This window comes from Pelobates fuscus, chromosome 2, assembly GCF_036172605.1.
Source record: "Pelobates fuscus isolate aPelFus1 chromosome 2, aPelFus1.pri, whole genome shotgun sequence".
Classification (NCBI taxonomy): Eukaryota; Metazoa; Chordata; class Amphibia; order Anura; family Pelobatidae; genus Pelobates; species Pelobates fuscus.
The window spans coordinates 355,366,492-355,394,418 of NC_086318.1; the positions used below are offsets into that span (position 1 = coordinate 355,366,492).

The window sequence follows — 27,927 nt, forward strand, 5'->3', positions numbered from 1 at the left end:
GAAGTTCTCTATTTTTGTCAAACAAGCAAACACAGGGGAAAGCGCGAACGCAGTCCCCCACTACCATAAATTATGCAGTCGAGTTTCCCACATTTGAGGAAATCGCAGAGTTCAACTGGTACGGAGTGCAATGAACCAGCCTCACTCTGGGAGAGCCACCTTAGGGATCATGGCTATTGCTCCCCTACCAGGTAAGTATGACATGACGGGTACATTCAAAGGCACGCCTGCTGGGAAGCCTTTCCTTTAGGCTGTGGTGAAATAATAAAGCAAGTTAAAAAAAAAAAAAGCAAATAAATAATCCAAATGATAGAAGGCTACAAAAGATTACCAAACCTCGTGGCTGATCGTTGTTTTCCTTAGCTACCAGTAATTTTAGTGCCTTCAGGTGGTTAGGTGTGAATAATTGAGCTGGATTCAGGGTGCGAAGGAGCAATTTGCATAAAGGCAAATGCTAGGCCAATGAGCCGAAGGATGGGAATTCGTAGCATGTAGTGAGAATAGTGTGCTGCCGGAAACAAGTGAATTCAGTGGGAGAGAAAGGTAAAAGGGAAATGCTAAGAAGCCAGCGAAAGGAATGGTGCAACAGAGCTCAGGAAGAAACGGGAGTCACGTAAGACACGCCCTAGACATGGGGCGCCTTAAACTTTTATTAAACCAATCTTTCAGTCTCCTTAGAGCCTGTCAAAAATTGCCAATGCTGACTGTATTTCAAGTCATCATGGCGGGGTATTGGGTAAAGTTTTCAATTAGCAATAATCACGCCTCGGATTGACCTCATGGGCTACGATACTGCCACTGCGCAAAGCTAGCTGTTCAAGTGGGCCAGCTTTTAAGAGCTACCACGTAAGGACACTTTAAGACAGCGGTGAGAAAAAGTTCATGACCATAAGCCATTGCAAAGGATTATGGGAGGCAATATTCTAATTAGGCCCGCTTCCTCCTACAGGGCAGCTTAAACCCCAACAAATTCCTCGGTCTTCTTATATGGCATCTTGGAATGGTTCCAAACCTATAACAGAGAGTGAGGGCAACCATATCTTGCAGCAAACCTTGTACAATTTTTTTTCTCTCTTTGGAAACAGTTTTGCCAAGATTCTACTACAGCAGCCATTAGGCAGAGTACACAATCCGCTGGTCTACGTTCGTCCCCAAAGTCACACATTTCATGACTCCATCGATAGGAATGACCCTTGCCTAGCACCTGTCTTCTCTTCATCCACACTCAACAGGGCTGAAAGAACATTTGTGGTGGCTTTTTCAAAATTCCATGGTGTTCATTAGTAAGTGCTAGCGACCACCCAGCTATTCCTAAGGTTTGGTCTGATTGTCTCAAGCGGCAATTCACTGCCTTGATCCAGAAAATCTTTTTTTCCCAGAAATTCAATCAAACGTTACGTTCTGTTGGAAGACGTAATATAGGTCTCCAATTCTTTATTTCTTCCATTGCATTGAAGCATACAATAAATCAAAAGAAGTCAGGATAAAAAATGATGAAAAAAAAGCTGAAAAGTTAAAATAAAAAGTGAAATTCTGGCTTAAAACTGGTCTCCAGAAAACAGATAATAAAAATGATCAAGCCTAGGAAATGATTGTCGCTGCCTGCTTGATGTGGAAAGTAAGAGCCAAAGAAGACGGGTGCCGTGGCTGAAATTATCCTTCATCAGAATTGGTGAAGTTCTCTATTTTTGTCAAACAAGCAAACACAGGGGAAAGCGCGAACGCAGTCCCCCACTACCATAAATTATGCAGTCGAGTTTCCCACATTTGAGGAAATCGCAGAGGTCAACTGGTACGGAGTGCAATGAACCAGCCTCACACTGGGAGAGCCACCTTAGGGATCATGGCTATTGCTCCCCTGCCAGGTAAGTATGACATGACGGGTACATTCAAAGGCACGCCCGCTGGGAAGCCTTTCCTTTAGGCTGTGGTGAAATAATAAAGCAAGTTAAAAAAAAAAAAAAAAAAGCAAATAAATAATCCAAATGATAGAAGGCTACAAAAGATTACCAAACCTCGTGGCTGATCGTTGTTTTCCTTAGCTACCAGTAATTTTAGTGCCTTCAGGTGGTTAGGTGTGAATAATTGAGCTGGATTCAGGGTGCGAAGGAGCAATTTGCATAAAGGCAAATGCTAGGCCAATGAGCCGAAGGATGGGAATTCGTAGCATGTAGTGAGAATAGTGTGCTGCCGGAAACAAGTGAATTCAGTGGGAGAGAAAGGTAAAAGGGAAATGCTAAGAAGCCAGCGGAAGGAATGGTGCAACAGAGCTCAGGAAGAAACGGGAGTCACGTAAGACACGCCCTAGACATGGGGCGCCTTAAACTTTTATTAAACCAATCTTTCAGTCTCCTTAGAGCCTGTCAAAAATTGCCAATGCTGACTGTATTTCAAGTCATCATGGCGGGGTATTGGGTAAAGTTTTCAATTAGCAATATTCACGCCTCGGATTGACCTCATGGGCTACGATACTGCCACTGCGCAAAGCTAGCTGTTCAAGTGGGCCAGCTTTTAAGAGCTACCACGTAAGGACACTTTAAGACAGCGGTGAGAAAAAGTTCATGACCATAAGCCATTGCAAAGGATTGTGGGAGGCAATATTCTAATTAGGCCCGCTTCCTCCTACAGGGAAGCTTAAACCCCAACAAATTCCTCGGTCTTCTTATATGGCATCTTGGAATGGTTCCAAACCTATAACAGAGAGTGAGGGCAACCATATCTTGCAGCAAACCTTGTACAATTTTTTTTCTCTCTTTGGAAACAGTTTTGCCAAGATTCTACTACAGCAGCCATTAGGCAGAGTACACAATCCGCTGGTCTACGTTCGTCCCCAAAGTCACACATTTCATGACTCCATCGATAGGAATGACCCTTGCCTAGCACCTGTCTTCTCTTCATCCACACTCAACAGGGCTGAAAGAACATTTGTGGTGGCTTTTTCAAAATTCCATGGTGTTCATTAGTAAGTGCTAGCGACCACCCAGCTATTCCTAAGGTTTGGTCTGATTGTCTCAAGCGGCAATTCACTGCCTTGATCCAGAAAATCTTTTTCCCAGAAATTCAATCAAACGTTACGTTCTGTTGGAAGACGTAATATAGGTCTCCAATTCTTTATTTCTTCCATTGCATTGAAGCATACAATAAATCAAAAGAAGTCAGGATAAAAAAATGATGAAAAAAAAGCTGAAAAGTTAAAATAAAAAGTGAAATTCTGGCTTAAAACTGGTCTCCAGAAAACATAGATAATAAAAATGATCAAGCCTAGGAAATGATTGTCGCTGCCTGCTTGATGTGGAAAGTAAGAGCCAAAGAAGACGGGTGCCGTGGCTGAAATTATCCTTCATCAGAATTGGTGAAGTTCTCTATTTTTGTCAAACAAGCAAACACAGGGGAAAGCGCGAACGCAGTCCCCCACTACCATAAATTATGCAGTCGAGTTTCCCACATTTGAGGAAATCGCAGAGTTCAACTGGTACGGAGTGCAATGAACCAGCTTCACTCTGGGAGAGCCACCTTAGGGATCATGGCTATTGCTCCCCTACCAGGTAAGTATGACATGACGGGTACATTCAAAGGCACGCCTGCTGGGAAGCCTTTCCTTTAGGCTGTGGTGAAATAATAAAGCAAGTTAAAAAAAAAAAAAAGCAAATAAATAATCCAAATGATAGAAGGCTACAAAAGATTACCAAACCTCGTGGCTGATCGTTGTTTTCCTTAGCTACCAGTAATTTTAGTGCCTTCAGGTGGTTAGGTGTGAATAATTGAGCTGGATTCAGGGTGCGAAGGAGCAATTTGCATAAAGGCAAATGCTAGGCCAATGAGCCGAAGGATGGGAATTCGTAGCATGTAGTGAGAATAGTGTGCTGCCGGAAACAAGTGAATTCAGTGGGAGAGAAAGGTAAAAGGGAAATGCTAAGAAGCCAGCGAAAGGAATGGTGCAACAGAGCTCAGGAAGAAACGGGAGTCACGTAAGACACGCCCTAGACATGGGGCGCCTTAAACTTTTATTAAACCAATCTTTCAGTCTCCTTAGAGCCTGTCAAAAATTGCCAATGCTGACTGTATTTCAAGTCATCATGGCGGGGTATTGGGTAAAGTTTTCAATTAGCAATAATCACGCCTCGGATTGACCTCATGGGCTACGATACTGCCACTGCGCAAAGCTAGCTGTTCAAGTGGGCCAGCTTTTAAGAGCTACCACGTAAGGACACTTTAAGACAGCGGTGAGAAAAAGTTCATGACCATAAGCCATTGCAAAGGATTGTGGGAGGCAATATTCTAATTAGGCCCGCTTCCTCCTACAGGGCAGCTTAAACCCCAACAAATTCCTCGGTCTTCTTATATGGCATCTTGGAATGGTTCCAAACCTATAACAGAGAGTGAGGGCAACCATATCTTGCAGCAAACCTTGTACAATTTTTTTTCTCTCTTTGGAAACAGTTTTGCCAAGATTCTACTACAGCAGCCATTAGGCAGAGTACACAATCCGCTGGTCTACGTTCGTCCCCAAAGTCACACATTTCATGACTCCATCGATAGGAATGACCCTTGCCTAGCACCTGTCTTCTCTTCATCCACACTCAACAGGGCTGAAAGAACATTTGTGGTGGCTTTTTCAAAATTCCATGGTGTTCATTAGTAAGTGCTAGCGACCACCCAGCTATTCCTAAGGTTTGGTCTGATTGTCTCAAGCGGCAATTCACTGCCTTGATCCAGAAAATCTTTTTTTCCCAGAAATTCAATCAAACGTTACGTTCTGTTGGAAGACGTAATATAGGTCTCCAATTCTTTATTTCTTCCATTGCATTGAAGCATACAATAAATCAAAAGAAGTCAGGATAAAAAAATGATGAAAAAAAAGCTGAAAAGTTAAAATAAAAAGTGAAATTCTGGCTTAAAACTGGTCTCCAGAAAACAGATAATAAAAATGATCAAGCCTAGGAAATGATTGTCGCTGCCTGCTTGATGTGGAAAGTAAGAGCCAAAGAAGACGGGTGCCGTGGCTGAAATTATCCTTCATCAGAATTGGTGAAGTTCTCTATTTTTGTCAAACAAGCAAACACAGGGGAAAGCGCGAACGCAGTCCCCCACTACCATAAATTATGCAGTCGAGTTTCCCACATTTGAGGAAATCACAGAAGTCAACTGGTACGGAGTGCAATGAACCAGCCTCACTCTGGGAGAGCCACCTTAGGGATCATGGCTATTGCTCCCCTGCCAGGTAAGTATGACATGACGGGTACATTCAAAGGCACGCCCGCTGGGAAGCCTTTCCTTTAGGCTGTGGTGAAATAATAAAGCAAGTTAAAAAAAAAAAAAAAGAAGAGCAAATAAATAATCCAAATGATAGAAGGCTACAAAAGATTACCAAACCTCGTGGCTGATCGTTGTTTTCCTTAGCTACCAGTAATTTTAGTGCCTTCAGGTGGTTAGGTGTGAATAATTGAGCTGGATTCAGGGTGCGAAGGAGCAATTTGCATAAAGGCAAATGCTAGGCCAATGAGCCGAAGGATGGGAATTCGTAGCATGTAGTGAGAATAGTGTGCTGCCGGAAACAAGTGGATTCAGTGGGAGAGAAAGGTAAAAGGGAAATGCAAGGAAGCCAGCGGAAGGAATGGTGCAACAGAGCTCAGGAAGAAACGGGAGTCACGTAAGACACGCCCTAGACATGGGGCGCCATAAACTTTTTTTAAACCAATCTTTCAGTCCCCTTAGAGCCTGTCAAAAATTGCCAATGCTGACTGTATTTCAAGTCATCATGGCGGGGTATTGGGTAAAGTTTTCAATTAGCAATAATCACGCCTCGGATTGACCTCATGGGCTACGATACTGCCACTGCGCAAAGATAACTGTTCAAGTGGGCCAGCTTTTAAGAGCTACCACGTAAGGACACTTTAAGACAGCGGTGAGAAAAAGTTCATGACCATAAGCCATTGCAAAGGATTGTGGGAGGCAATATTCTAATTAGGCCCGCTTCCTCCTACAGGGAAGCTTAAACCCCAACAAATTCCTCGGTCTTCTTATATGGCATCTTGGAATGGTTCCAAACCTATAACAGAGAGTGAGGGCACCCATATCTTGCAGCAAACCTTGTACAATTTTTTTTCTCTCTTTGGAAACGGTTTTGCCAAGATTCTACTACAGCAGCCATTAGGCAGAGTACACAATCCGCTGGTCTACGTTCGTCCCCAAAGTCACACATTTCATGACTCCATCGATAGGAATGACCCTTGCCTAGCACCTGTCTTCTCTTCATCCACACTCAACAGGGCTGAAAGAACATTTGTGGTGGCTTTTTCAAAATTCCATGGTGTTCATTAGTAAGTGCTAGCGACCACCCAGCTATTCCTAAGGTTTGGTCTGATTGTCTCAAGCGGCAATTCACTGCCTTGATCCAGAAATTTTTTTTTTCCCAGAAATTCAATCAAACGTTACGTTCTGTTGGAAGACGTAATATAGGTCTCCAATTCTTTATTTCTTCCATTGCATTGAAGCATACAATAAATCAAAAGAAGTCAGGATAAAAAAATGATGAAAAAAAAGCTGAAAAGTTAAAATAAAAAGTGAAATTCTGGCTTAAAACTGGTCTCCAGAAAACATAGATAATAAAAATGATCAAGCCTAGGAAATGATTGTCGCTGCCTGCTTGATGCGGAAAGTAAGAGCCAAAGAAGACGGGTGCCGTGGCTGAAATTATCCTTCGTCAGAATTGGTGAAGTTCTCTATTTTTGTCAAACAAGCAAACACAGGGGAAAGCGCGAACGCAGTCCCCCACTACCATAAATTATGCAGTCGAGTTTCCCACATTTGAGGAAATCGCAGAGGTCAACTGGTACGGAGTGCAATGAACCAGCCTCACACTGGGAGAGCCACCTTAGGGATCATGGCTATTGCTCCCCTGCCAAGTAAGTATGACATGACGGGTACATTCAAAGGCACGCCCGCTGGGAAGCCTTTCCTTTAGGCTGTGGTGAAATAATAAAGCAAGTTAAAAAAAAAAAAAAGCAAATAAATAATCCAAATGATAGAAGGCTACAAAAGATTACCAAACCTCGTGGCTGATCGTTGTTTTCCTTAGCTACCAGTAATTTTAGTGCCTTCAGGTGGTTAGGTGTGAATAATTGAGCTGGATTCAGGGTGCGAAGGAGCAATTTGCATAAAGGCAAATGCTAGGCCAATGAGCCGAAGGATGGGAATTCGTAGCATGTAGTGAGAATAGTGTGCTGCCGGAAACAAGTGAATTCAGTGGGAGAGAAAGGTAAAAGGGAAATGCTAAGAAGCCAGCGGAAGGAATGGTGCAACAGAGCTCAGGAAGAAACGGGAGTCACGTAAGACACGCCCTAGACATGGGGCGCCTTAAACTTTTATTAAACCAATCTTTCAGTCTCCTTAGAGCCTGTCAAAAATTGCCAATGCTGACTGTATTTCAAGTCATCATGGCGGGGTATTGGGTAAAGTTTTCAATTAGCAATATTCACGCCTCGGATTGACCTCATGGGCTACGATACTGCCACTGCGCAAAGCTGGCTGTTCAAGTGGGCCAGCTTTTAAGAGCTACCACGTAAGGACACTTTAAGACAGCGGTGAGAAAAAGTTCATGACCATAAGCCATTGCAAAGGATTGTGGGAGGCAATATTCTAATTAGGCCCGCTTCCTCCTACAGGGAAGCTTAAACCCCAACAAATTCCTCGGTCTTCTTATATGGCATCTTGGAATGGTTCCAAACCTATAACAGAGAGTGAGGGCAACCATATCTTGCAGCAAACCTTGTACAATTTTTTTTCTCTCTTTGGAAACAGTTTTGCCAAGATTCTACTACAGCAGCCATTAGGCAGAGTACACAATCCGCTGGTCTACGTTCGTCCCCAAAGTCACACATTTCATGACTCCATCGATAGGAATGACCCTTGCCTAGCACCTGTCTTCTCTTCATCCACACTCAACAGGGCTGAAAGAACATTTGTGGTGGCTTTTTCAAAATTCCATGGTGTTCATTAGTAAGTGCTAGCGACCACCCAGCTATTCCTAAGGTTTGGTCTGATTGTCTCAAGCGGCAATTCACTGCCTTGATCCAGAAAATCTTTTTCCCAGAAATTCAATCAAACGTTACGTTCTGTTGGAAGACGTAATATAGGTCTCCAATTCTTTATTTCTTCCATTGCATTGAAGCATACAATAAATCAAAAGAAGTCAGGATAAAAAAATGATGAAAAAAAAGCTGAAAAGTTAAAATAAAAAGTGAAATTCTGGCTTAAAACTGGTCTCCAGAAAACATAGATAATAAAAATGATCAAGCCTAGGAAATGATTGTCGCTGCCTGCTTGATGTGGAAAGTAAGAGCCAAAGAAGACGGGTGCCGTGGCTGAAATTATCCTTCATCAGAATTGGTGAAGTTCTCTATTTTTGTCAAACAAGCAAACACAGGGGAAAGCGCGAACGCAGTCCCCCACTACCATAAATTATGCAGTCGAGTTTCCCACATTTGAGGAAATCGCAGAGTTCAACTGGTACGGAGTGCAATGAACCAGCCTCACTCTGGGAGAGCCACCTTAGGGATCATGGCTATTGCTCCCCTACCAGGTAAGTATGACATGACGGGTACATTCAAAGGCACGCCCGCTGGGAAGCCTTTCCTTTAGGCTGTGGTGAAATAATAAAGCAAGTTAAAAAAAAAAAAAAGCAAATAAATAATCCAAATGATAGAAGGCTACAAAAGATTACCAAACCTCGTGGCTGATCGTTGTTTTCCTTAGCTACCAGTAATTTTAGTGCCTTCAGGTGGTTAGGTGTGAATAATTGAGCTGGATTCAGGGTGCGAAGGAGCAATTTGCATAAAGGCAAATGCTAGGCCAATGAGCCGAAGGATGGGAATTCGTAGCATGTAGTGAGAATAGTGTGCTGCCGGAAACAAGTGAATTCAGTGGGAGAGAAAGGTAAAAGGGAAATGCTAAGAAGCCAGCGAAAGGAATGGTGCAACAGAGCTCAGGAAGAAACGGGAGTCACGTAAGACACGCCCTAGACATGGGGCGCCTTAAACTTTTATTAAACCAATCTTTCAGTCTCCTTAGAGCCTGTCAAAAATTGCCAATGCTGACTGTATTTCAAGTCATCATGGCGGGGTATTGGGTAAAGTTTTCAATTAGCAATAATCACGCCTCGGATTAACCTCATGGGCTACGATACTGCCACTGCGCAAAGCTAGCTGTTCAAGTGGGCCAGCTTTTAAGAGCTACCACGTAAGGACACTTTAAGACAGCGGTGAGAAAAAGTTCATGACCATAAGCCATTGCAAAGGATTGTGGGAGGCAATATTCTAATTAGGCCCGCTTCCTCCTACAGGGAAGCTTAAACCCCAACAAATTCCTCGGTCTTCTTATATGGCATCTTGGAATGGTTCCAAACCTATAACAGAGAGTGAGGGCAACCATATCTTGCAGCAAACCTTGTACAATTTTTTTTCTCTCTTTGGAAACAGTTTTGCCAAGATTCTACTACAGCAGCCATTAGGCAGAGTACACAATCCGCTGGTCTACGTTCGTCCCCAAAGTCACACATTTCATGACTCCATCGATAGGAATGACCCTTGCCTAGCACCTGTCTTCTCTTCATCCACACTCAACAGGGCTGAAAGAACATTTGTGGTGGCTTTTTCAAAATTCCATGGTGTTCATTAGTAAGTGCTAGCGACCACCCAGCTATTCCTAAGGTTTGGTCTGATTGTCTCAAGCGGCAATTCACTGCCTTGATCCAGAAAATCTTTTTTTCCCAGAAATTCAATCAAACGTTACGTTCTGTTGGAAGACGTAATATAGGTCTCCAATTCTTTATTTCTTCCATTGCATTGAAGCATACAATAAATCAAAAGAAGTCAGGATAAAAAAATGATGAAAAAAAAGCTGAAAAGTTAAAATAAAAAGTGAAATTCTGGCTTAAAACTGGTCTCCAGAAAACATAGATAATAAAAATGATCAAGCCTAGGAAATGATTGTCGCTGCCTGCTTGATGTGGAAAGTAAGAGCCAAAGAAGACGGGTGCCGTGGCTGAAATTATCCTTCATCAGAATTGGTGAAGTTCTCTATTTTTGTCAAACAAGCAAACACAGGGGAAAGCGCGAACGCAGTCCCCCACTACCATAAATTATGCAGTCGAGTTTCCCACATTTGAGGAAATCACAGAGGTCAACTGGTACGGAGTGCAATGAACCAGCCTCACTCTGGGAGAGCCACCTTAGGGATCATGGCTATTGCTCCCCTGCCAGGTAAGTATGACATGACGGGTACATTCAAAGGCACGCCCGCTGGGAAGCCTTTAGGCTGTGGTGAAATAATAAAGCAAGTTAAAAAAAAAAAAAAGAAGAGCAAATAAATAATCCAAATGATAGAAGGCTACAAAAGATTACCAAACCTCGTGGCTGATCGTTGTTTTCCTTAGCTACCAGTAATTTTAGTGCCTTCAGGTGGTTAGGTGTGAATAATTGAGCTGGATTCAGGGTGCGAAGGAGCAATTTGCATAAAGGCAAATGCTAGGCCAATGAGCCGAAGGATGGGAATTCGTAGCATGTAGTGAGAATAGTGTGCTGCCGGAAACAAGTGGATTCAGTGGGAGAGAAAGGTAAAAGGGAAATGCAAGGAAGCCAGCGGAAGGAATGGTGCAACAGAGCTCAGGAAGAAACGGGAGTCACGTAAGACACGCCCTAGACATGGGGCGCCATAAACTTTTTTTAAACCAATCTTTCAGTCTCCTTAGAGCCTGTCAAAAATTGCCAATGCTGACTGTATTTCAAGTCATCATGGCGGGGTATTGGGTAAAGTTTTCAATTAGCAATAATCACGCCTCGGATTGACCTCATGGGCTACGATACTGCCACTGCGCAAAGTTAACTGCTCAAGTGGGCCAGCTTTTAAGAGCTACCACGTAAGGACACTTTAAGACAGCGGTGAGAAAAAGTTCATGACCATAAGCCATTGCAAAGGATTGTGGGAGGCAATATTCTAATTAGGCCCGCTTCCTCCTACAGGGAAGCTTAAACCCCAACAAATTCCTCGGTCTTCTTATATGGCATCTTGGAATGGTTCCAAACCTATAACAGAGAGTGAGGGCAACCATATCTTGCAGCAAACCTTGTACAATTTTTTTCTCTCTTTGGAAACAGTTTTGCCAAGATTCTACTACAGCAGCCATTAGGCAGAGTACACAATCCGCTGGTCTACGTTCGTCCCCAAAGTCACACATTTCATGACTCCATCGATAGGAATGACCCTTGCCTAGCACCTGTCTTCTCTTCATCCACACTCAACAGGGCTGAAAGAACATTTGTGGTGGCTTTTTCAAAATTCCATGGTGTTCATTAGTAAGTGCTAGCGACCACCCAGCTATTCCTAAGGTTTGGTCTGATTGTCTCAAGCGGCAATTCACTGCCTTGATCCAGAAAATCTTTTTTTCCCAGAAATTCAATCAAACGTTACGTTCTGTTGGAAGACGTAATATAGGTCTCCAATTCTTTATTTCTTCCATTGCATTGAAGCATACAATAAATCAAAAGAAGTCAGGATAAAAAAATGATGAAAAAAAAGCTGAAAAGTTAAAATAAAAAGTGAAATTCTGGCTTAAAACTGGTCTCCAGAAAACAGATAATAAAAATGATCAAGCCTAGGAAATGATTGTCGCTGCCTGCTTGATGTGGAAAGTAAGAGCCAAAGAAGACGGGTGCCGTGGCTGAAATTATCCTTCATCAGAATTGGTGAAGTTCTCTATTTTTGTCAAACAAGCAAACACAGGGGAAAGCGCGAACGCAGTCCCCCACTACCATAAATTATGCAGTCGAGTTTCCCACATTTGAGGAAATCGCAGAGGTCAACTGGTACGGAGTGCAATGAACCAGCCTCACTCTGGGAGAGCCACCTTAGGGATCATGGCTATTGCTCCCCTGCCAGGTAAGTATGACATGACGGGTACATTCAAAGGCACGCCCGCTCGGAAGCCTTTCCTTTAGACTGTGGTGAAATAATAAAGTAAGTTAAAAAAAAAAAAAAGCAAATAAATAATCCAAATGATAGAAGGCTACAAAAGATTACCAAACCTCGTGGCTGATCGTTGTTTTCCTTAGCTACCAGTAATTTTAGTGCCTTCAGGTGGTTAGGTGTGAATAATTGAGCTGGATTCAGGGTGCGAAGGAGCAATTTGCATAAAGGCAAATGCTAGGCCAATGAGCCGAAGGATGGGAATTCGTAGCATGTAGTGAGAATAGTGTGCTGCCGGAAACAAGTGAATTCAGTGGGAGAGAAAGGTAAAAGGGAAATGCTAAGAAGCCAGCGGAAGGAATGGTGCAACAGAGCTCAGGAAGAAACGGGAGTCACGTAAGACACGCCCTAGACATGGGGCGCCATAAACTTTTATTAAACCAATCTTTCAGTCTCCTTAGAGCCTGTCAAAAATTGCCAATGCTGACTGTATTTCAAGTCATCATGGCAGGGTATTGGGTAAAGTTTTCAATTAGCAATAATCACGCCTCGGATTGACCTCATGGGCTACGATACTGCCACTGCGCAAAGCTAGCTGTTCAAGTGGGCCAGCTTTTAAGAGCTACCACGTAAGGACACTTTAAGACAGCGGTGAGAAAAAGTTCATGACCATAAGCCATTGCAAAGGATTATGGGAGGCAATATTCTAATTAGGCCCGCTTCCTCCTACAGGGAAGCTTAAACCCCAACAAATTCCTCGGTCTTCCTATATGGCATCTTGGAATGGTTCCAAACCTATAACAGAGAGTGAGGGCAACCATATCTTGCAGCAAACCTTGTACAATTTTTTTTCTCTCTTTGGAAACAGTTTTGCCAAGATTCTACTACAGCAGCCATTAGGCAGAGTACACAATCCGCTGGTCTACGTTCGTCCCCAAAGTCACACATTTCATGACTCCATCGATAGGAATGACCCTTGCCTAGCACCTGTCTTCTCTTCATCCACACTCAACAGGGCTGAAAGAACATTTGTGGTGGCTTTTTCAAAATTCCATGGTGTTCATTAGTAAGTGCTAGCGACCACCCAGCTATTCCTAAGGTTTGGTCTGATTGTCTCAAGCGGCAATTCACTGCCTTGATCCAGAAAATCTTTTTTTCCCAGAAATTCAATCAAACGTTACGTTCTGTTGGAAGACGTAATATAGGTCTCCAATTCTTTATTTCTTCCATTGCATTGAAGCATACAATAAATCAAAAGAAGTCAGGATAAAAAAATGATGAAAAAAAAGCTGAAAAGTTAAAATAAAAAGTGAAATTCTGGCTTAAAACTGGTCTCCAGAAAACATAGATAATAAAAATGATCAAGCCTAGGAAATGATTGTCGCTGCCTGCTTGATGCGGAAAGTAAGAGCCAAAGAAGACGGGTGCCGTGGCTGAAATTATCCTTCATCAGAATTGGTGAAGTTCTCTATTTTTGTCAAACAAGCAAACACAGGGGAAAGCGCGAACGCAGTCCCCCACTACCATAAATTATGCAGTCGAGTTTCCCACATTTGAGGAAATCGCAGAGGTCAACTGGTACGGAGTGCAATGAACCAGCCTCACACCGGGAGAGCCACCTTAGGGATCATGGCTATTGCTCCCCTGCCAGGTAAGTATGACATGACGGGTACATTCAAAGGCACGCCCGCTGGGAAGCCTTTCCTTTAGGCTGTGGTGAAATAATAAAGCAAGTTTAAAAAAAAAAAAAAGAAGAGCAAATAAATAATCCAAATGATAGAAGGCTACAAAAGATTACCAAACCTCGTGGCTGATCGTTGTTTTCCTTAGCTACCAGTAATTTTAGTGCCTTCAGGTGGTTAGGTGTGAATAATTGAGCTGGATTCAGGGTGCGAAGGAGCAATTTGCATAAAGGCAAATGCTAGGCCAATGAGCCGAAGGATGGGAATTCGTAGCATGTAGTGAGAATAGTGTGCTGCCGGAAACAAGTGGATTCAGTGGGAGAGAAAGGTAAAAGGGAAATGCAAGGAAGCCAGCGGAAGGAATGGTGCAACAGAGCTCAGGAAGAAACGGGAGTCACGTAAGACACGCCCTAGACATGGGGCGCCATAAACTTTTTTTAAACCAATCTTTCAGTCTCCTTAGAGCCTGTCAAAAATTGCCAATGCTGACTGTATTTCAAGTCATCATGGCGGGGTATTGGGTAAAGTTTTCAATTAGCAATAATCACGCCTCGGATTGACCTCATGGGCTACGATACTGCCACTGCGCAAAGTTAACTGTTCAAGTGGGCCAGCTTTTAAGAGCTACCACGTAAGGACACTTTAAGACAGCGGTGAGAAAAAGTTCATGACCATAAGCCATTGCAAAGGATTGTGGGAGGCAATATTCTAATTAGGCCCGCTTCCTCCTACAGGGAAGCTTAAACCCCAACAAATTCCTCGGTCTTCTTATATGGCATCTTGGAATGGTTCCAAACCTATAACAGAGAGTGAGGGCAACCATATCTTGCAGCAAACCTTGTACAATTTTTTTTCTCTCTTTGGAAACAGTTTTGCCAAGATTCTACTACAGCAGCCATTAGGCAGAGTACACAATCCGCTGGTCTACGTTCGTCCCCAAAGTCACACATTTCATGACTCCATCGATAGGAATGACCCTTGCCTAGCACCTGTCTTCTCTTCATCCACACTCAACAGGGCTGAAAGAACATTTGTGGTGGCTTTTTCAAAATTCCATGGTGTTCATTAGTAAGTGCTAGCGACCACCCAGCTATTCCTAAGGTTTGGTCTGATTGTCTCAAGCGGCAATTCACTGCCTTGATCCAGAAAATCTTTTTTTCCCAGAAATTCAATCAAACGTTACGTTCTGTTGGAAGACGTAATATAGGTCTCCAATTCTTTATTTCTTCCATTGCATTGAAGCATACAATAAATCAAAAGAAGTCAGGATAAAAAAATGATGAAAAAAAAGCTGAAAAGTTAAAATAAAAAGTGAAATTCTGGCTTAAAACTGGTCTCCAGAAAACATAGATAAGAAAAATGATCAAGCCTAGGAAATGATTGTCGCTGCCTGCTTGATGTGGAAAGTAAGAGCCAAAGAAGACGGGTGCCGTGGCTGAAATTATCCTTCATCAGAATTGGTGAAGTTCTCTATTTTTGTCAAACAAGCAAACACAGGGGAAAGCGCGAACGCAGTCCCCCACTACCATAAATTATGCAGTCGAGTCTCCCACATTTGAGGAAATCGCAGAGGTCAACTGGTACGGAGTGCAATGAACCAGCCTCACTCTAGGAGAGCCACCTTAGGGATCATGGCTATTGCTCCCCTGCCAGGTAAGTATGACATGACGGGTACATTCAAAGGCACGCCCGCTGGGAAGCCTTTCCTTTAGGCTGTGGTGAAATAATAAAGCAAGTTAAAAAAAAAAAAAAAAAGAAGAGCAAATAAATAATCCAAATGATAGAAGGCTACAAAAGATTACCAAACCTCGTGGCTGATCGTTGTTTTCCTTAGCTACCAGTAATTTTAGTGCCTTCAGGTGGTTAGGTGTGAATAATTGAGCTGGATTCAGGGTGCGAAGGAGCAATTTGCATAAAGGCAAATGCTAGGCCAATGAGCCGAAGGATGGGAATTCGTAGCATGTAGTGAGAATAGTGTGCTGCCGGAAACAAGTGGATTCAGTGGGAGAGAAAGGTAAAAGGGAAATGCAAGGAAGCCAGCGGAAGGAATGGTGCAACAGAGCTCAGGAAGAAACGGGAGTCACGTAAGACACGCCCTAGACATGGGGCGCCATAAACTTTTTTTAAACCAATCTTTCAGTCCCCTTAGAGCCTGTCAAAAATTGCCAATGCTGACTGTATTTCAAGTCATCATGGCGGGGTATTGGGTAAAGTTTTCAATTAGCAATAATCACGCCTCGGATTGACCTCATGGGCTACGATACTGCCACTGCGCAAAGATAACTGTTCAAGTGGGCCAGCTTTTAAGAGCTACCACGTAAGGACACTTTAAGACAGCGGTGAGAAAAAGTTCATGACCATAAGCCATTGCAAAGGATTGTGGGAGGCAATATTCTAATTAGGCCCGCTTCCTCCTACAGGGAAGCTTAAACCCCAACAAATTCCTCGGTCTTCTTATATGGCATCTTGGAATGGTTCCAAACCTATAACAGAGAGTGAGGGCAACCATATCTTGCAGCAAACCTTGTACAATTTTTTTTCTCTCTTTGGAAACGGTTTTGCCAAGATTCTACTACAGCAGCCATTAGGCAGAGTACACAATCCGCTGGTCTACGTTCGTCCCCAAAGTCACACATTTCATGACTCCATCGATAGGAATGACCCTTGCCTAGCACCTGTCCTTTCTTCATCCACACTCAACAGGGCTGAAAGAACATTTGTGGTGGCTTTTTCAAAATTCCATGGTGTTCATTAGTAAGTGCTAGCGACCACCCAGCTATTCCTAAGGTTTGGTCTGATTGTCTCAAGCGGCAATTCACTGCCTTGATCCAGAATTTTTTTTTTTTCCCAGAAATTCAATCAAACGTTACGTTCTGTTGGAAGACGTAATATAGGTCTCCAATTCTTTATTTCTTCCATTGCATTGAAGCATACAATAAATCAAAAGAAGTCAGGATAAAAAAATGATGAAAAAAAAGCTGAAAAGTTAAAATAAAAAGTGAAATTCTGGCTTAAAACTGGTCTCCAGAAAACATAGATAATAAAAATGATCAAGCCTAGGAAATGATTGTCGCTGCCTGCTTGATGCGGAAAGTAAGAGCCAAAGAAGACGGGTGCCGTGGCTGAAATTATCCTTCGTCAGAATTGGTGAAGTTCTCTATTTTTGTCAAACAAGCAAACACAGGGGAAAGCGCGAACGCAGTCCCCCACTACCATAAATTATGCATTCGAGTTTCCCACATTTGAGGAAATCGCAGAGGTCAACTGGTATGGAGTGCAATGAACCAGCCTCACTCTGGGAGAGCCACCTTAGGGATCATGGCTATTGCTCCCCTGCCAGGTAAGTATGACATGACGGGTACATTCAAAGGCACGCCCGCTGGGAAGCCTTTCCTTTAGGCTGTGGTGAAATAATAAAGTAAGTTAAAAAAAAAAAAAAGCAAATAAATAATCCAAATGATAGAAGGCTACAAAAGATTACCAAACCTCGTGGCTGATCGTTGTTTTCCTTAGCTACCAGTAATTTTAGTGCCTTCAGGTGGTTAGGTGTGAATAATTGAGCTGGATTCAGGGTGCGAAGGAGCAATTTGCATAAAGGCAAATGCTAGGCCAATGAGCCGAAGGATGGGAATTCGTAGCATGTAGTGAGAATAGTGTGCTGCCGGAAACAAGTGAATTCAGTGGGAGAGAAAGGTAAAAGGGAAATGCTAAGAAGCCAGCGGAAGGAATGGTGCAACAGAGCTCAGGAAGAAACGGGAGTCACGTAAGACACGCCCTAGACATGGGGCGCCATAAACTTTTATTAAACCAATCTTTCAGTCTCCTTAGAGCCTGTCAAAAATTGCCAATGCTGACTGTATTTCAAGTCATCATGGCAGGGTATTGGGTAAAGTTTTCAATTAGCAATAATCACGCCTCGGATTGACCTCATGGGCTACAATACTGCCACTGCGCAAAGCTAGCTGTTCAAGTGGGCCAGCTTTTAAGAGCTACCACGTAAGGACACTTTAAGACAGCGGTGAGAAAAAGTTCATGACCATAAGCCATTGCAAAGGATTATGGGAGGCAATATTCTAATTAGGCCCGCTTCCTCCTACAGGGAAGCTTAAACCCCAACAAATTCCTCGGTCTTCTTATATGGCATCTTGGAATGGTTCCAAACCTATAACAGAGAGTGAGGGCAACCATATCTTGCAGCAAACCTTGTACAATTTTTTTTCTCTCTTTGGAAACGGGTTTGCCAAGATTCTACTACAGCAGCCATTAGGCAGAGTACACAATCCGCTGGTCTACGTTCGTCCCCAAAGTCACACATTTCATGACTCCATCGATAGGAATGACCCTTGCCTAGCACCTGTCTTCTCTTCATCCACACTCAACAGGGCTGAAAGAACATTTGTGGTGGCTTTTTCAAAATTCCATGGTGTTCATTAGTAAGTGCTAGCGACCACCCAGCTATTCCTAAGGTTTGGTCTGATTGTCTCAAGCGGCAATTCACTGCCTTGATCCAGAAAATCTTTTTTTCCCAGAAATTCAATCAAACGTTACGTTCTGTTGGAAGACGTAATATAGGTCTCCAATTCTTTATTTCTTCCATTGCATTGAAGCATACAATAAATCAAAAGAAGTCAGGATAAAAAAATGATGAAAAAAAAGCTGAAAAGTTAAAATAAAAAGTGAAATTCTGGCTTAAAACTGGTCTCCAGAAAACATAGATAATAAAAATGATCAAGCCTAGGAAATGATTGTCGCTGCCTGCTTGATGTGGAAAGTAAGAGCCAAAGAAGACGGGTGCCGTGGCTGAAATTATCCTTCGTCAGAATTGGTGAAGTTCTCTATTTTTGTCAAACAAGCAAACACAGGGGAAAGCGCGAACGCAGGCCCCCACTACCATAAATTATGCAGTCGAGGTTTCCCACATTGGAGGAAATCGCAGAGGTCAATTGGTACGGAGTGCAATGAACCAGCCTCACTCTGGGAGAGCCACCTTAGGGATCATGGCTATTGCTCCCCTGCCAGGTAAGTATGACATGATGGGTACATTCAAAGGCACGCCCGCTGGGAAGCCTTTCCTTTAGGCTGTGGTGAAATAATAAAGCAAGTTTAAAAAAAAAAAAAAAAAGAAGAGCAAATAAATAATCCAAATGATAGAAGGCTACAAAAGATTACCAAACCTCGTGGCTGATCGTTGTTTTCCTTAGCTACCAGTAATTTTAGTGCCTTCAGGTGGTTAGGTGTGAATAATTGAGCTGGATTCAGGGTGCGAAGGAGCAATTTGCATAAAGGCAAATGCTAGGCCAATGAGCCGAAGGATGGGAATTCGTAGCATGTAGTGAGAATAGTGTGCTGCCGGAAACAAGTGGATTCAGTGGGAGAGAAAGGTAAAAGGGAAATGCAAGGAAGCCAGCGGAAGGAATGGTGCAACAGAGCTCAGGAAGAAACGGGAGTCACGTAAGACACGCCCTAGACATGGGGCGCCATAAACTTTTTTTAAACCAATCTTTCAGTCTCCTTAGAGCCTGTCAAAAATTGCCAATGCTGACTGTATTTCAAGTCATCATGGCGGGGTATTGGGTAAAGTTTTCAATTAGCAATAATCACGCCTCGGATTGACCTCATGGGCTACGATACTGCCACTGCGCAAAGTTAACTGTTCAAGTGGGCCAGCTTTTAAGAGCTACCACGTAAGGACACTTTAAGACAGCGGTGAGAAAAAGTTCATGACCATAAGCCATTGCAAAGGATTGTGGGAGGCAATATTCTAATTAGGCCCGCTTCCTCCTACAGGGAAGCTTAAACCCCAACAAATTCCTCGGTCTTCTTATATGGCATCTTGGAATGGTTCCAAACCTATAACAGAGAGTGAGGGCAACCATATCTTGCAGCAAACCTTGTACAATTTTTTTTCTCTCTTTGGAAACAGTTTTGCCAAGATTCTACTACAGCAGCCATTAGGCAGAGTACACAATCCGCTGGTCTACGTTCGTCCCCAAAGTCACACATTTCATGACTCCATCGATAGGAATGACCCTTGCCTAGCACCTGTCTTCTCTTCATCCACACTCAACAGGGCTGAAAGAACATTTGTGGTGGCTTTTTCAAAATTCCATGGTGTTCATTAGTAAGTGCTAGCGACCACCCAGCTATTCCTAAGGTTTGGTCTGATTGTCTCAAGCGGCAATTCACTGCCTTGATCCAGAAAATCTTTTTTTCCCAGAAATTCAATCAAACGTTACGTTCTGTTGGAAGACGTAATATAGGTCTCCAATTCTTTATTTCTTCCATTGCATTGAAGCATACAATAAATCAAAAGAAGTCAGGATAAAAAAATGATGAAAAAAAAGCTGAAAAGTTAAAATAAAAAGTGAAATTCTGGCTTAAAACTGGTCTCCAGAAAACATAGATAATAAAAATGATCAAGCCTAGGAAATGATTGTCGCTGCCTGCTTGATGTGGAAAGTAAGAGCCAAAGAAGACGGGTGCCGTGGTTGAAATTATCCTTCGTCAGAATTGGTGAAGTTCTCTATTTTTGTCAAACAAGCAAACACAGGGGAAAGCGCGAACGCAGTCCCCCACTACCATAAATTATGCAGTCGAGTTTCCAACATTTGAGGAAATCGCAGAGGTCAACTGGTACAGAGTGCAATGAACCAGCCTCACTCTGGGAGAGCCACCTTAGGGATCATGGCTATTGCTCCCCTGCCAGGTAAGTATGACATGACGGGTACATTCAAAGGCACGCCCGCTGGGAAGCCTTTCCTTTAGGCTGTGGTGAAATAATAAAGTAAGTTAAAAAAAAAAAAAAGCAAATAAATAATCCAAATGATAGAAGGCTACAAAAGATTACCAAACCTCGTGGCTGATCATTGTTTTCCTTAGCTACCAGTAATTTTAGTGCCTTCAGGTGGTTAGGTGTGAATAATTGAGCTGGATTCAGGGTGCGAAGGAGCAATTTGCATAAAGGCAAATGCTAGGCCAATGAGCCGAAGGATGGGAATTCGTAGCATGTAGTGAGAATAGTGTGCTGCCGGAAACAAGTGAATTCAGTGGGAGAGAAAGGTAAAAGGGAAATGCTAAGAAGCCAGCGGAAGGAATGGTGCAACAGAGCTCAGGAAGAAACGGGAGTCACGTAAGACACGCCCTAGACATGGGGCGCCATAAACTTTTATTAAACCAATCTTTCAGTCTCCTTAGAGCCTGTCAAAAATTGCCAATGCTGACTGTATTTCAAGTCATCATGGCAGGGTATTGGGTAAAGTTTTCAATTAGCAATAATCACGCCTCGGATTGACCTCATGGGCTACAATACTGCCACTGCGCAAAGCTAGCTGTTCAAGTGGGCCAGCTTTTAAGAGCTACCACGTAAGGACACTTTAAGACAGCGGTGAGAAAAAGTTCATGACCATAAGCCATTGCAAAGGATTATGGGAGGCAATATTCTAATTAGGCCCGCTTCCTCCTACAGGGAAGCTTAAACCCCAACAAATTCTTCGGTCTTCTTATATGGCATCTTGGAATGTTTCCAAACCTATAACAGAGAGTGAGGGCAACCATATCTTGCAGCAAACCTTGTACAATTTTTTTTCTCTCTTTGGAAACAGTTTTGCCAAGATTCTACTACAGCAGCCATTAGGCAGAGTACACAATCCGCTGGTCTACGTTCGTCCCCAAAGTCACACATTTCATGACTCCATCGATAGGAATGACCCTTGCCTAGCACCTGTCTTCTCTTCATCCACACTCAACAGGGCTGAAAGAACATTTGTGGTGGCTTTTTCAAAATTCCATGGTGTTCATTAGTAAGTGCTAGCGACCACCCAGCTATTCCTAAGGTTTGGTCTGATTGTCTCAAGCGGCAATTCACTGCCTTGATCCAGAAAATCTTTTTTTCCCAGAAATTCAATCAAACGTTACGTTCTGTTGGAAGACGTAATATAGGTCTCCAATTCTTTATTTCTTCCATTGCATTGAAGCATACAATAAATCAAAAGAAGTCAGGATAAAAAAATGATGAAAAAAAAGCTGAAAAGTTAAAATAAAAAGTGAAATTCTGGCTTAAAACTGGTCTCCAGAAAACATAGATAATAAAAATGATCAAGCCTAGGAAATGATTGTCGCTGCCTGCTTGATGTGGAAAGTAAGAGCCAAAGAAGACGGGTGCCGTGGCTGAAATTATCCTTCGTCAGAATTGGTGAAGTTCTCTATTTTTGTCAAACAAGCAAACACAGGGGAAAGCGCCAACGCAGTCCCCCACTACCATAAATTATGCAGTCGAGGTTTCCCACATTTGAGGAAATCGCAGAGGTCAACTGGTACGGAGTGCAATGAACCAGCCTCACTCTGGGAGAGCCACCTTAGGGATCATGGCTATTGCTCCCCTGCCAGGTAAGTATGACATGATGGGTACATTCAAAGGCACGCCCGCTGGGAAGCCTTTCCTTTAGGCTGTGGTGAAATAATAAAGCAAGTTTAAAAAAAAAAAAAAAAGAAGAGCAAATAAATAATCCAAATGATAGAAGGCTACAAAAGATTACCAAACCTCGTGGCTGATCGTTGTTTTCCTTAGCTACCAGTAATTTTAGTGCCTTCAGGTGGTTAGGTGTGAATAATTGAGCTGGATTCAGGGTGCGAAGGAGCAATTTGCATAAAGGCAAATGCTAGGCCAATGAGCCGAAGGATGGGAATTCGTAGCATGTAGTGAGAATAGTGTGCTGCCGGAAACAAGTGGATTCAGTGGGAGAGAAAGGTAAAAGGGAAATGCAAGGAAGCCAGCGGAAGGAATGGTGCAACAGAGCTCAGGAAGAAACGGGAGTCACGTAAGACACGCCCTAGACATGGGGCGCCATAAACTTTTTTTAAACCAATCTTTCAGTCTCCTTAGAGCCTGTCAAAAATTGCCAATGCTGACTGTATTTCAAGTCATCATGGCGGGGTATTGGGTAAAGTTTTCAATTAGCAATAATCACGCCTCGGATTGACCTCATGGGCTACGATACTGCCACTGCGCAAAGTTAACTGTTCAAGTGGGCCAGCTTTTAAGAGCTACCACGTAAGGACACTTTAAGACAGCGGTGAGAAAAAGTTCATGACCATAAGCCATTGCAAAGGATTGTGGGAGGCAATATTCTAATTAGGCCCGCTTCCTCCTACAGGGAAGCTTAAACCCCAACAAATTCCTCGGTCTTCTTATATGGCATCTTGGAATGGTTCCAAACCTATAACAGAGAGTGAGGGCAACCATATCTTGCAGCAAACCTTGTACAATTTTTTTTCTCTCTTTGGAAACAGTTTTGCCAAGATTCTACTACAGCAGCCATTAGGCAGAGTACACAATCCGCTGGTCTACGTTCGTCCCCAAAGTCACACATTTCATGACTCCATCGATAGGAATGACCCTTGCCTAGCACCTGTCTTCTCTTCATCCACACTCAACAGGGCTGAAAGAACATTTGTGGTGGCTTTTTCAAAATTCCATGGTGTTCATTAGTAAGTGCTAGCGACCACCCAGCTATTCCTAAGGTTTGGTCTGATTGTCTCAAGCGGCAATTCACTGCCTTGATCCAGAAAATCTTTTTTTCCCAGAAATTCAATCAAACGTTACGTTCTGTTGGAAGACGTAATATAGGTCTCCAATTCTTTATTTCTTCCATTGCATTGAAGCATACAATAAATCAAAAGAAGTCAGGATAAAAAAATGATGAAAAAAAAGCTGAAAAGTTAAAATAAAAAGTGAAATTCTGGCTTAAAACTGGTCTCCAGAAAACATAGATAAGAAAAATGATCAAGCCTAGGAAATGATTGTCGCTGCCTGCTTGATGTGGAAAGTAAGAGCCAAAGAAGACGGGTGCCGTGGCTGAAATTATCCTTCATCAGAATTGGTGAAGTTCTCTATTTTTGTCAAACAAGCAAACACAGGGGAAAGCGCGAACGCAGTCCCCCACTACCATAAATTATGCAGTCGAGTCTCCCACATTTGAGGAAATCGCAGAGGTCAACTGGTACGGAGTGCAATGAACCAGCCTCACTCTGGGAGAGCCACCTTAGGGATCATGGCTATTGCTCCCCTGCCAGGTAAGTATGACATGACGGGTACATTCAAAGGCACGCCCGCTGGGAAGCCTTTCCTTTAGGCTGTGGTGAAATAATAAAGCAAGTTAAAAAAAAAAAAAAAAAGAAGAGCAAATAAATAATCCAAATGATAGAAGGCTACAAAAGATTACCAAACCTCGTGGCTGATCGTTGTTTTCCTTAGCTACCAGTAATTTTAGTGCCTTCAGGTGGTTAGGTGTGAATAATTGAGCTGGATTCAGGGTGCGAAGGAGCAATTTGCATAAAGGCAAATGCTAGGCCAATGAGCCGAAGGATGGGAATTCGTAGCATGTAGTGAGAATAGTGTGCTGCCGGAAACAAGTGGATTCAGTGGGAGAGAAAGGTAAAAGGGAAATGCAAGGAAGCCAGCGGAAGGAATGGTGCAACAGAGCTCAGGAAGAAACGGGAGTCACGTAAGACACGCCCTAGACATGGGGCGCCATAAACTTTTTTTAAACCAATCTTTCAGTCCCCTTAGAGCCTGTCAAAAATTGCCAATGCTGACTGTATTTCAAGTCATCATGGCGGGGTATTGGGTAAAGTTTTCAATTAGCAATAATCACGCCTCGGATTGACCTCATGGGCTACGATACTGCCACTGCGCTAAGATAACTGTTCAAGTGGGCCAGCTTTTAAGAGCTACCACGTAAGGACACTTTAAGACAGCGGTGAGAAAAAGTTCATGACCATAAGCCATTGCAAAGGATTGTGGGAGGCAATATTCTAATTAGGCCCGCTTCCTCCTACAGGGAAGCTTAAACCCCAACAAATTCCTCGGTCTTCTTATATGGCATCTTGGAATGGTTCCAAACCTATAACAGAGAGTGAGGGCAACCATATCTTGCAGCAAACCTTGTACAATTTTTTTTCTCTCTTTGGAAACGGTTTTGCCAAGATTCTACTACAGCAGCCATTAGGCAGAGTACACAATCCGCTGGTCTACGTTCGTCCCCAAAGTCACACATTTCATGACTCCATCGATAGGAATGACCCTTGCCTAGCACCTGTCCTTTCTTCATCCACACTCAACAGGGCTGAAAGAACATTTGTGGTGGCTTTTTCAAAATTCCATGGTGTTCATTAGTAAGTGCTAGCGACCACCCAGCTATTCCTAAGGTTTGGTCTGATTGTCTCAAGCGGCAATTCACTGCCTTGATCCAGAATTTTTTTTTTTTCCCAGAAATTCAATCAAACGTTACGTTCTGTTGGAAGACGTAATATAGGTCTCCAATTCTTTATTTCTTCCATTGCATTGAAGCATACAATAAATCAAAAAAAGTCAGGATAAAAAAATGATGAAAAAAAAGCTGAAAAGTTAAAATAAAAAGTGAAATTCTGGCTTAAAACTGGTCTCCAGAAAACATAGATAATAAAAATGATCAAGCTTAGGAAATGATTGTCGCTGCCTGCTTGATGCGGAAAGTAAGAGCCAAAGAAGACGGGTGCCGTGGCTGAAATTATCCTTCGTCAGAATTGGTGAAGTTCTCTATTTTTGTCAAACAAGCAAACACAGGGGAAAGCGCGAACGCAGTCCCCCACTACCATAAATTATGCATTCGAGTTTCCCACATTTGAGGAAATCGCAGAGGTCAACTGGTACGGAGTGCAATGAACCAGCCTCACTCTGGGAGAGCCACCTTAGGGATCATGGCTATTGCTCCCCTGCCAGGTAAGTATGACATGACGGGTACATTCAAAGGCACGCCCGCTGGGAAGCCTTTCCTTTAGGCTGTGGTGAAATAATAAAGTAAGTTAAAAAAAAAAAAAAGCAAATAAATAATCCAAATGATAGAAGGCTACAAAAGATTACCAAACCTCGTGGCTGATCGTTGTTTTCCTTAGCTACCAGTAATTTTAGTGCCTTCAGGTGGTTAGGTGTGAATAATTGAGCTGGATTCAGGGTGCGAAGGAGCAATTTGCATAAAGGCAAATGCTAGGCCAATGAGCCGAAGGATGGGAATTCGTAGCATGTAGTGAGAATAGTGTGCTGCCGGAAACAAGTGAATTCAGTGGGAGAGAAAGGTAAAAGGGAAATGCTAAGAAGCCAGCGGAAGGAATGGTGCAACAGAGCTCAGGAAGAAACGGGAGTCACGTAAGACACGCCCTAGACATGGGGCGCCATAAACTTTTATTAAACCAATCTTTCAGTCTCCTTAGAGCCTGTCAAAAATTGCCAATGCTGACTGTATTTCAAGTCATCATGGCAGGGTATTGGGTAAAGTTTTCAATTAGCAATAATCACGCCTCGGATTGACCTCATGGGCTACAATACTGCCACTGCGCAAAGCTAGCTGTTCAAGTGGGCCAGCTTTTAAGAGCTACCACGTAAGGACACTTTAAGACAGCGGTGAGAAAAAGTTCATGACCATAAGCCATTGCAAAGGATTATGGGAGGCAATATTCTAATTAGGCCCGCTTCCTCCTACAGGGAAGCTTAAACCCCAACAAATTCCTCGGTCTTCTTATATGGCATCTTGGAATGGTTCCAAACCTATAACAGAGAGTGAGGGCAACCATATCTTGCAGCAAACCTTGTACAATTTTTTTTCTCTCTTTGGAAACAGTTTTGCCAAGATTCTACTACAGCAGCCATTAGGCAGAGTACACAATCCGCTGGTCTACGTTCGTCCCCAAAGTCACACATTTCATGACTCCATCGATAGGAATGACCCTTGCCTAGCACCTGTCTTCTCTTCATCCACACTCAACAGGGCTGAAAGAACATTTGTGGTGGCTTTTTCAAAATTCCATGGTGTTCATTAGTAAGTGCTAGCGACCACCCAGCTATTCCTAAGGTTTGGTCTGATTGTCTCAAGCGGCAATTCACTGCCTTGATCCAGAAAATCTTTTTTTCCCAGAAATTCAATCAAACGTTACGTTCTGTTGGAAGACGTAATATAGGTCTCCAATTCTTTATTTCTTCCATTGCATTGAAGCATACAATAAATCAAAAGAAGTCAGGATAAAAAAATGATGAAAAAAAAGCTGAAAAGTTAAAATAAAAAGTGCAATTCTGGCTTAAAACTGGTCTCCAGAAAACATAGATAATAAAAATGATCAAGCCTAGGAAATGATTGTCGCTGCCTGCTTGATGCGGAAAGTAAGAGCCAAAGAAGACGGGTGCCGTGGCTGAAATTATCCTTCATCAGAATTGGTGAAGTTCTCTATTTTTGTCAAACAAGCAAACACAGGGGAAAGCGCGAACGCAGTCCCCCACTACCATAAATTATGCAGTCGAGTTTCCCACATTTGAGGAAATCGCAGAGGTCAACTGGTACGGAGTGCAATGAACCAGCCTCACACTGGGAGAGCCACCTTAGGGATCATGGCTATTGCTCCCTTGCCAGGTAAGTATGACATGATGGGTACATTCAAAGGCACGCCCGCTGGGAAGCCTTTCCTTTAGGCTGTGGTGAAATAATAAAGCAAGTTAAAAAAAAAAAAAAGCAAATAAATAATCCAAATGATAGAAGGCTACAAAAGATTACCAAACCTCGTGGCTGATCGTTGTTTTCCTTAGCTACCAGTAATTTTAGTGCCTTCAGGTGGTTAGGTGTGAATAATTGAGCTGGATTCAGGGTGCGAAGGAGCAATTTGCATAAAGGCAAATGCTAGGCCAATGAGCCGAAGGATGGGAATTCGTAGCATGTAGTGAGAATAGTGTGCTGCCGGAAACAAGTGAATTCAGTGGGAGAGAAAGGTAAAAGGGAAATGCTAAGAAGCCAGCGGAAGGAATGGTGCAACAGAGCTCAGGAAGAAACGGGAGTCACGTAAGACACGCCCTAGACATGGGGCGCCTTAAACTTTTATTAAACCAATCTTTCAGTCTCCTTAGAGCCTGTCAAAAATTGCCAATGCTGACTGTATTTCAAGTCATCATGGCGGGGTATTGGGTAAAGTTTTCAATTAGCAATATTCACGCCTCAGATTGACCTCATGGGCTACGATACTGCCACTGCGCAAAGCTAGCTGTTCAAGTGGGCCAGCTTTTAAGAGCTACCACGTAAGGACACTTTAAGACAGCGGTGAGAAAAAGTTCATGACCATAAGCCATTGCAAAGGATTGTGGGAGGCAATATTCTAATTAGGCCCGCTTCCTCCTACAGGGAAGCTTAAACCCCAACAAATTCCTCGGTCTTCTTATATGGCATCTTGGAATGGTTCCAAACCTATAACAGAGAGTGAGGGCAACCAT

At 43.0% G+C, this 27,927-nt stretch overlaps 34 non-coding genes across 34 annotated transcripts; all 34 read right to left on the minus strand.

The window, feature by feature from the left end:
• Positions 1–32: 32 nt before the first annotated feature.
• On the minus strand, positions 33–199 carry LOC134591046 (U1 spliceosomal RNA). The gene has a single exon (XR_010087881.1). It is a non-coding gene; the product is annotated as a U1 spliceosomal RNA (small nuclear RNA).
• A 470-nt stretch (positions 200–669) lies between these two features.
• Positions 670–810, minus strand: LOC134592561 (U4 spliceosomal RNA). The gene has a single exon (XR_010089171.1). It is a non-coding gene; the product is annotated as a U4 spliceosomal RNA (small nuclear RNA).
• Positions 811–1,706: 896 nt separating this feature from the next.
• On the minus strand, positions 1,707–1,873 carry LOC134590747 (U1 spliceosomal RNA). The gene has a single exon (XR_010087625.1). It is a non-coding gene; the product is annotated as a U1 spliceosomal RNA (small nuclear RNA).
• A 475-nt stretch (positions 1,874–2,348) lies between these two features.
• LOC134593629 (U4 spliceosomal RNA) lies at positions 2,349–2,489 on the minus strand. The gene has a single exon (XR_010090084.1). It is a non-coding gene; the product is annotated as a U4 spliceosomal RNA (small nuclear RNA).
• An 897-nt stretch (positions 2,490–3,386) lies between these two features.
• On the minus strand, positions 3,387–3,553 carry LOC134591113 (U1 spliceosomal RNA). The gene has a single exon (XR_010087938.1). It is a non-coding gene; the product is annotated as a U1 spliceosomal RNA (small nuclear RNA).
• A 471-nt stretch (positions 3,554–4,024) lies between these two features.
• Positions 4,025–4,165, minus strand: LOC134592562 (U4 spliceosomal RNA). The gene has a single exon (XR_010089172.1). It is a non-coding gene; the product is annotated as a U4 spliceosomal RNA (small nuclear RNA).
• An 897-nt stretch (positions 4,166–5,062) lies between these two features.
• LOC134591016 (U1 spliceosomal RNA) lies at positions 5,063–5,229 on the minus strand. The gene has a single exon (XR_010087856.1). It is a non-coding gene; the product is annotated as a U1 spliceosomal RNA (small nuclear RNA).
• Positions 5,230–5,706: 477 nt separating this feature from the next.
• LOC134593085 (U4 spliceosomal RNA) lies at positions 5,707–5,847 on the minus strand. Its single transcript, XR_010089619.1, has one exon. It is a non-coding gene; the product is annotated as a U4 spliceosomal RNA (small nuclear RNA).
• Positions 5,848–6,746: 899 nt separating this feature from the next.
• LOC134591058 (U1 spliceosomal RNA) lies at positions 6,747–6,913 on the minus strand. The gene has a single exon (XR_010087892.1). It is a non-coding gene; the product is annotated as a U1 spliceosomal RNA (small nuclear RNA).
• A 471-nt stretch (positions 6,914–7,384) lies between these two features.
• LOC134593630 (U4 spliceosomal RNA) lies at positions 7,385–7,525 on the minus strand. The gene has a single exon (XR_010090085.1). It is a non-coding gene; the product is annotated as a U4 spliceosomal RNA (small nuclear RNA).
• An 897-nt stretch (positions 7,526–8,422) lies between these two features.
• On the minus strand, positions 8,423–8,589 carry LOC134591047 (U1 spliceosomal RNA). Its single transcript, XR_010087882.1, has one exon. It is a non-coding gene; the product is annotated as a U1 spliceosomal RNA (small nuclear RNA).
• Positions 8,590–9,060: 471 nt separating this feature from the next.
• Positions 9,061–9,201, minus strand: LOC134591919 (U4 spliceosomal RNA). The gene has a single exon (XR_010088618.1). It is a non-coding gene; the product is annotated as a U4 spliceosomal RNA (small nuclear RNA).
• An 899-nt stretch (positions 9,202–10,100) lies between these two features.
• Positions 10,101–10,267, minus strand: LOC134590521 (U1 spliceosomal RNA). Its single transcript, XR_010087431.1, has one exon. It is a non-coding gene; the product is annotated as a U1 spliceosomal RNA (small nuclear RNA).
• Positions 10,268–10,738: 471 nt separating this feature from the next.
• Positions 10,739–10,879, minus strand: LOC134592975 (U4 spliceosomal RNA). Its single transcript, XR_010089524.1, has one exon. It is a non-coding gene; the product is annotated as a U4 spliceosomal RNA (small nuclear RNA).
• An 896-nt stretch (positions 10,880–11,775) lies between these two features.
• LOC134590098 (U1 spliceosomal RNA) lies at positions 11,776–11,942 on the minus strand. The gene has a single exon (XR_010087073.1). It is a non-coding gene; the product is annotated as a U1 spliceosomal RNA (small nuclear RNA).
• A 471-nt stretch (positions 11,943–12,413) lies between these two features.
• LOC134593322 (U4 spliceosomal RNA) lies at positions 12,414–12,554 on the minus strand. Its single transcript, XR_010089820.1, has one exon. It is a non-coding gene; the product is annotated as a U4 spliceosomal RNA (small nuclear RNA).
• An 899-nt stretch (positions 12,555–13,453) lies between these two features.
• Positions 13,454–13,620, minus strand: LOC134590993 (U1 spliceosomal RNA). The gene has a single exon (XR_010087837.1). It is a non-coding gene; the product is annotated as a U1 spliceosomal RNA (small nuclear RNA).
• Positions 13,621–14,097: 477 nt separating this feature from the next.
• Positions 14,098–14,238, minus strand: LOC134592976 (U4 spliceosomal RNA). The gene has a single exon (XR_010089525.1). It is a non-coding gene; the product is annotated as a U4 spliceosomal RNA (small nuclear RNA).
• An 899-nt stretch (positions 14,239–15,137) lies between these two features.
• LOC134590367 (U1 spliceosomal RNA) lies at positions 15,138–15,304 on the minus strand. The gene has a single exon (XR_010087301.1). It is a non-coding gene; the product is annotated as a U1 spliceosomal RNA (small nuclear RNA).
• A 479-nt stretch (positions 15,305–15,783) lies between these two features.
• LOC134593086 (U4 spliceosomal RNA) lies at positions 15,784–15,924 on the minus strand. The gene has a single exon (XR_010089620.1). It is a non-coding gene; the product is annotated as a U4 spliceosomal RNA (small nuclear RNA).
• Positions 15,925–16,824: 900 nt separating this feature from the next.
• Positions 16,825–16,991, minus strand: LOC134591467 (U1 spliceosomal RNA). The gene has a single exon (XR_010088242.1). It is a non-coding gene; the product is annotated as a U1 spliceosomal RNA (small nuclear RNA).
• A 471-nt stretch (positions 16,992–17,462) lies between these two features.
• On the minus strand, positions 17,463–17,603 carry LOC134593672 (U4 spliceosomal RNA). Its single transcript, XR_010090121.1, has one exon. It is a non-coding gene; the product is annotated as a U4 spliceosomal RNA (small nuclear RNA).
• An 899-nt stretch (positions 17,604–18,502) lies between these two features.
• On the minus strand, positions 18,503–18,670 carry LOC134591446 (U1 spliceosomal RNA). The gene has a single exon (XR_010088226.1). It is a non-coding gene; the product is annotated as a U1 spliceosomal RNA (small nuclear RNA).
• A 480-nt stretch (positions 18,671–19,150) lies between these two features.
• Positions 19,151–19,291, minus strand: LOC134592977 (U4 spliceosomal RNA). The gene has a single exon (XR_010089526.1). It is a non-coding gene; the product is annotated as a U4 spliceosomal RNA (small nuclear RNA).
• Positions 19,292–20,190: 899 nt separating this feature from the next.
• Positions 20,191–20,357, minus strand: LOC134590697 (U1 spliceosomal RNA). Its single transcript, XR_010087582.1, has one exon. It is a non-coding gene; the product is annotated as a U1 spliceosomal RNA (small nuclear RNA).
• Positions 20,358–20,828: 471 nt separating this feature from the next.
• Positions 20,829–20,969, minus strand: LOC134593673 (U4 spliceosomal RNA). Its single transcript, XR_010090122.1, has one exon. It is a non-coding gene; the product is annotated as a U4 spliceosomal RNA (small nuclear RNA).
• Positions 20,970–21,868: 899 nt separating this feature from the next.
• Positions 21,869–22,036, minus strand: LOC134590971 (U1 spliceosomal RNA). The gene has a single exon (XR_010087818.1). It is a non-coding gene; the product is annotated as a U1 spliceosomal RNA (small nuclear RNA).
• Positions 22,037–22,515: 479 nt separating this feature from the next.
• On the minus strand, positions 22,516–22,656 carry LOC134592979 (U4 spliceosomal RNA). Its single transcript, XR_010089527.1, has one exon. It is a non-coding gene; the product is annotated as a U4 spliceosomal RNA (small nuclear RNA).
• Positions 22,657–23,555: 899 nt separating this feature from the next.
• LOC134590306 (U1 spliceosomal RNA) lies at positions 23,556–23,722 on the minus strand. The gene has a single exon (XR_010087249.1). It is a non-coding gene; the product is annotated as a U1 spliceosomal RNA (small nuclear RNA).
• A 479-nt stretch (positions 23,723–24,201) lies between these two features.
• LOC134593192 (U4 spliceosomal RNA) lies at positions 24,202–24,342 on the minus strand. Its single transcript, XR_010089710.1, has one exon. It is a non-coding gene; the product is annotated as a U4 spliceosomal RNA (small nuclear RNA).
• A 900-nt stretch (positions 24,343–25,242) lies between these two features.
• LOC134591073 (U1 spliceosomal RNA) lies at positions 25,243–25,409 on the minus strand. The gene has a single exon (XR_010087905.1). It is a non-coding gene; the product is annotated as a U1 spliceosomal RNA (small nuclear RNA).
• Positions 25,410–25,880: 471 nt separating this feature from the next.
• LOC134593674 (U4 spliceosomal RNA) lies at positions 25,881–26,021 on the minus strand. Its single transcript, XR_010090123.1, has one exon. It is a non-coding gene; the product is annotated as a U4 spliceosomal RNA (small nuclear RNA).
• An 899-nt stretch (positions 26,022–26,920) lies between these two features.
• Positions 26,921–27,087, minus strand: LOC134591347 (U1 spliceosomal RNA). The gene has a single exon (XR_010088139.1). It is a non-coding gene; the product is annotated as a U1 spliceosomal RNA (small nuclear RNA).
• Positions 27,088–27,558: 471 nt separating this feature from the next.
• On the minus strand, positions 27,559–27,699 carry LOC134593826 (U4 spliceosomal RNA). The gene has a single exon (XR_010090251.1). It is a non-coding gene; the product is annotated as a U4 spliceosomal RNA (small nuclear RNA).
• Positions 27,700–27,927: the final 228 nt, after the last annotated feature.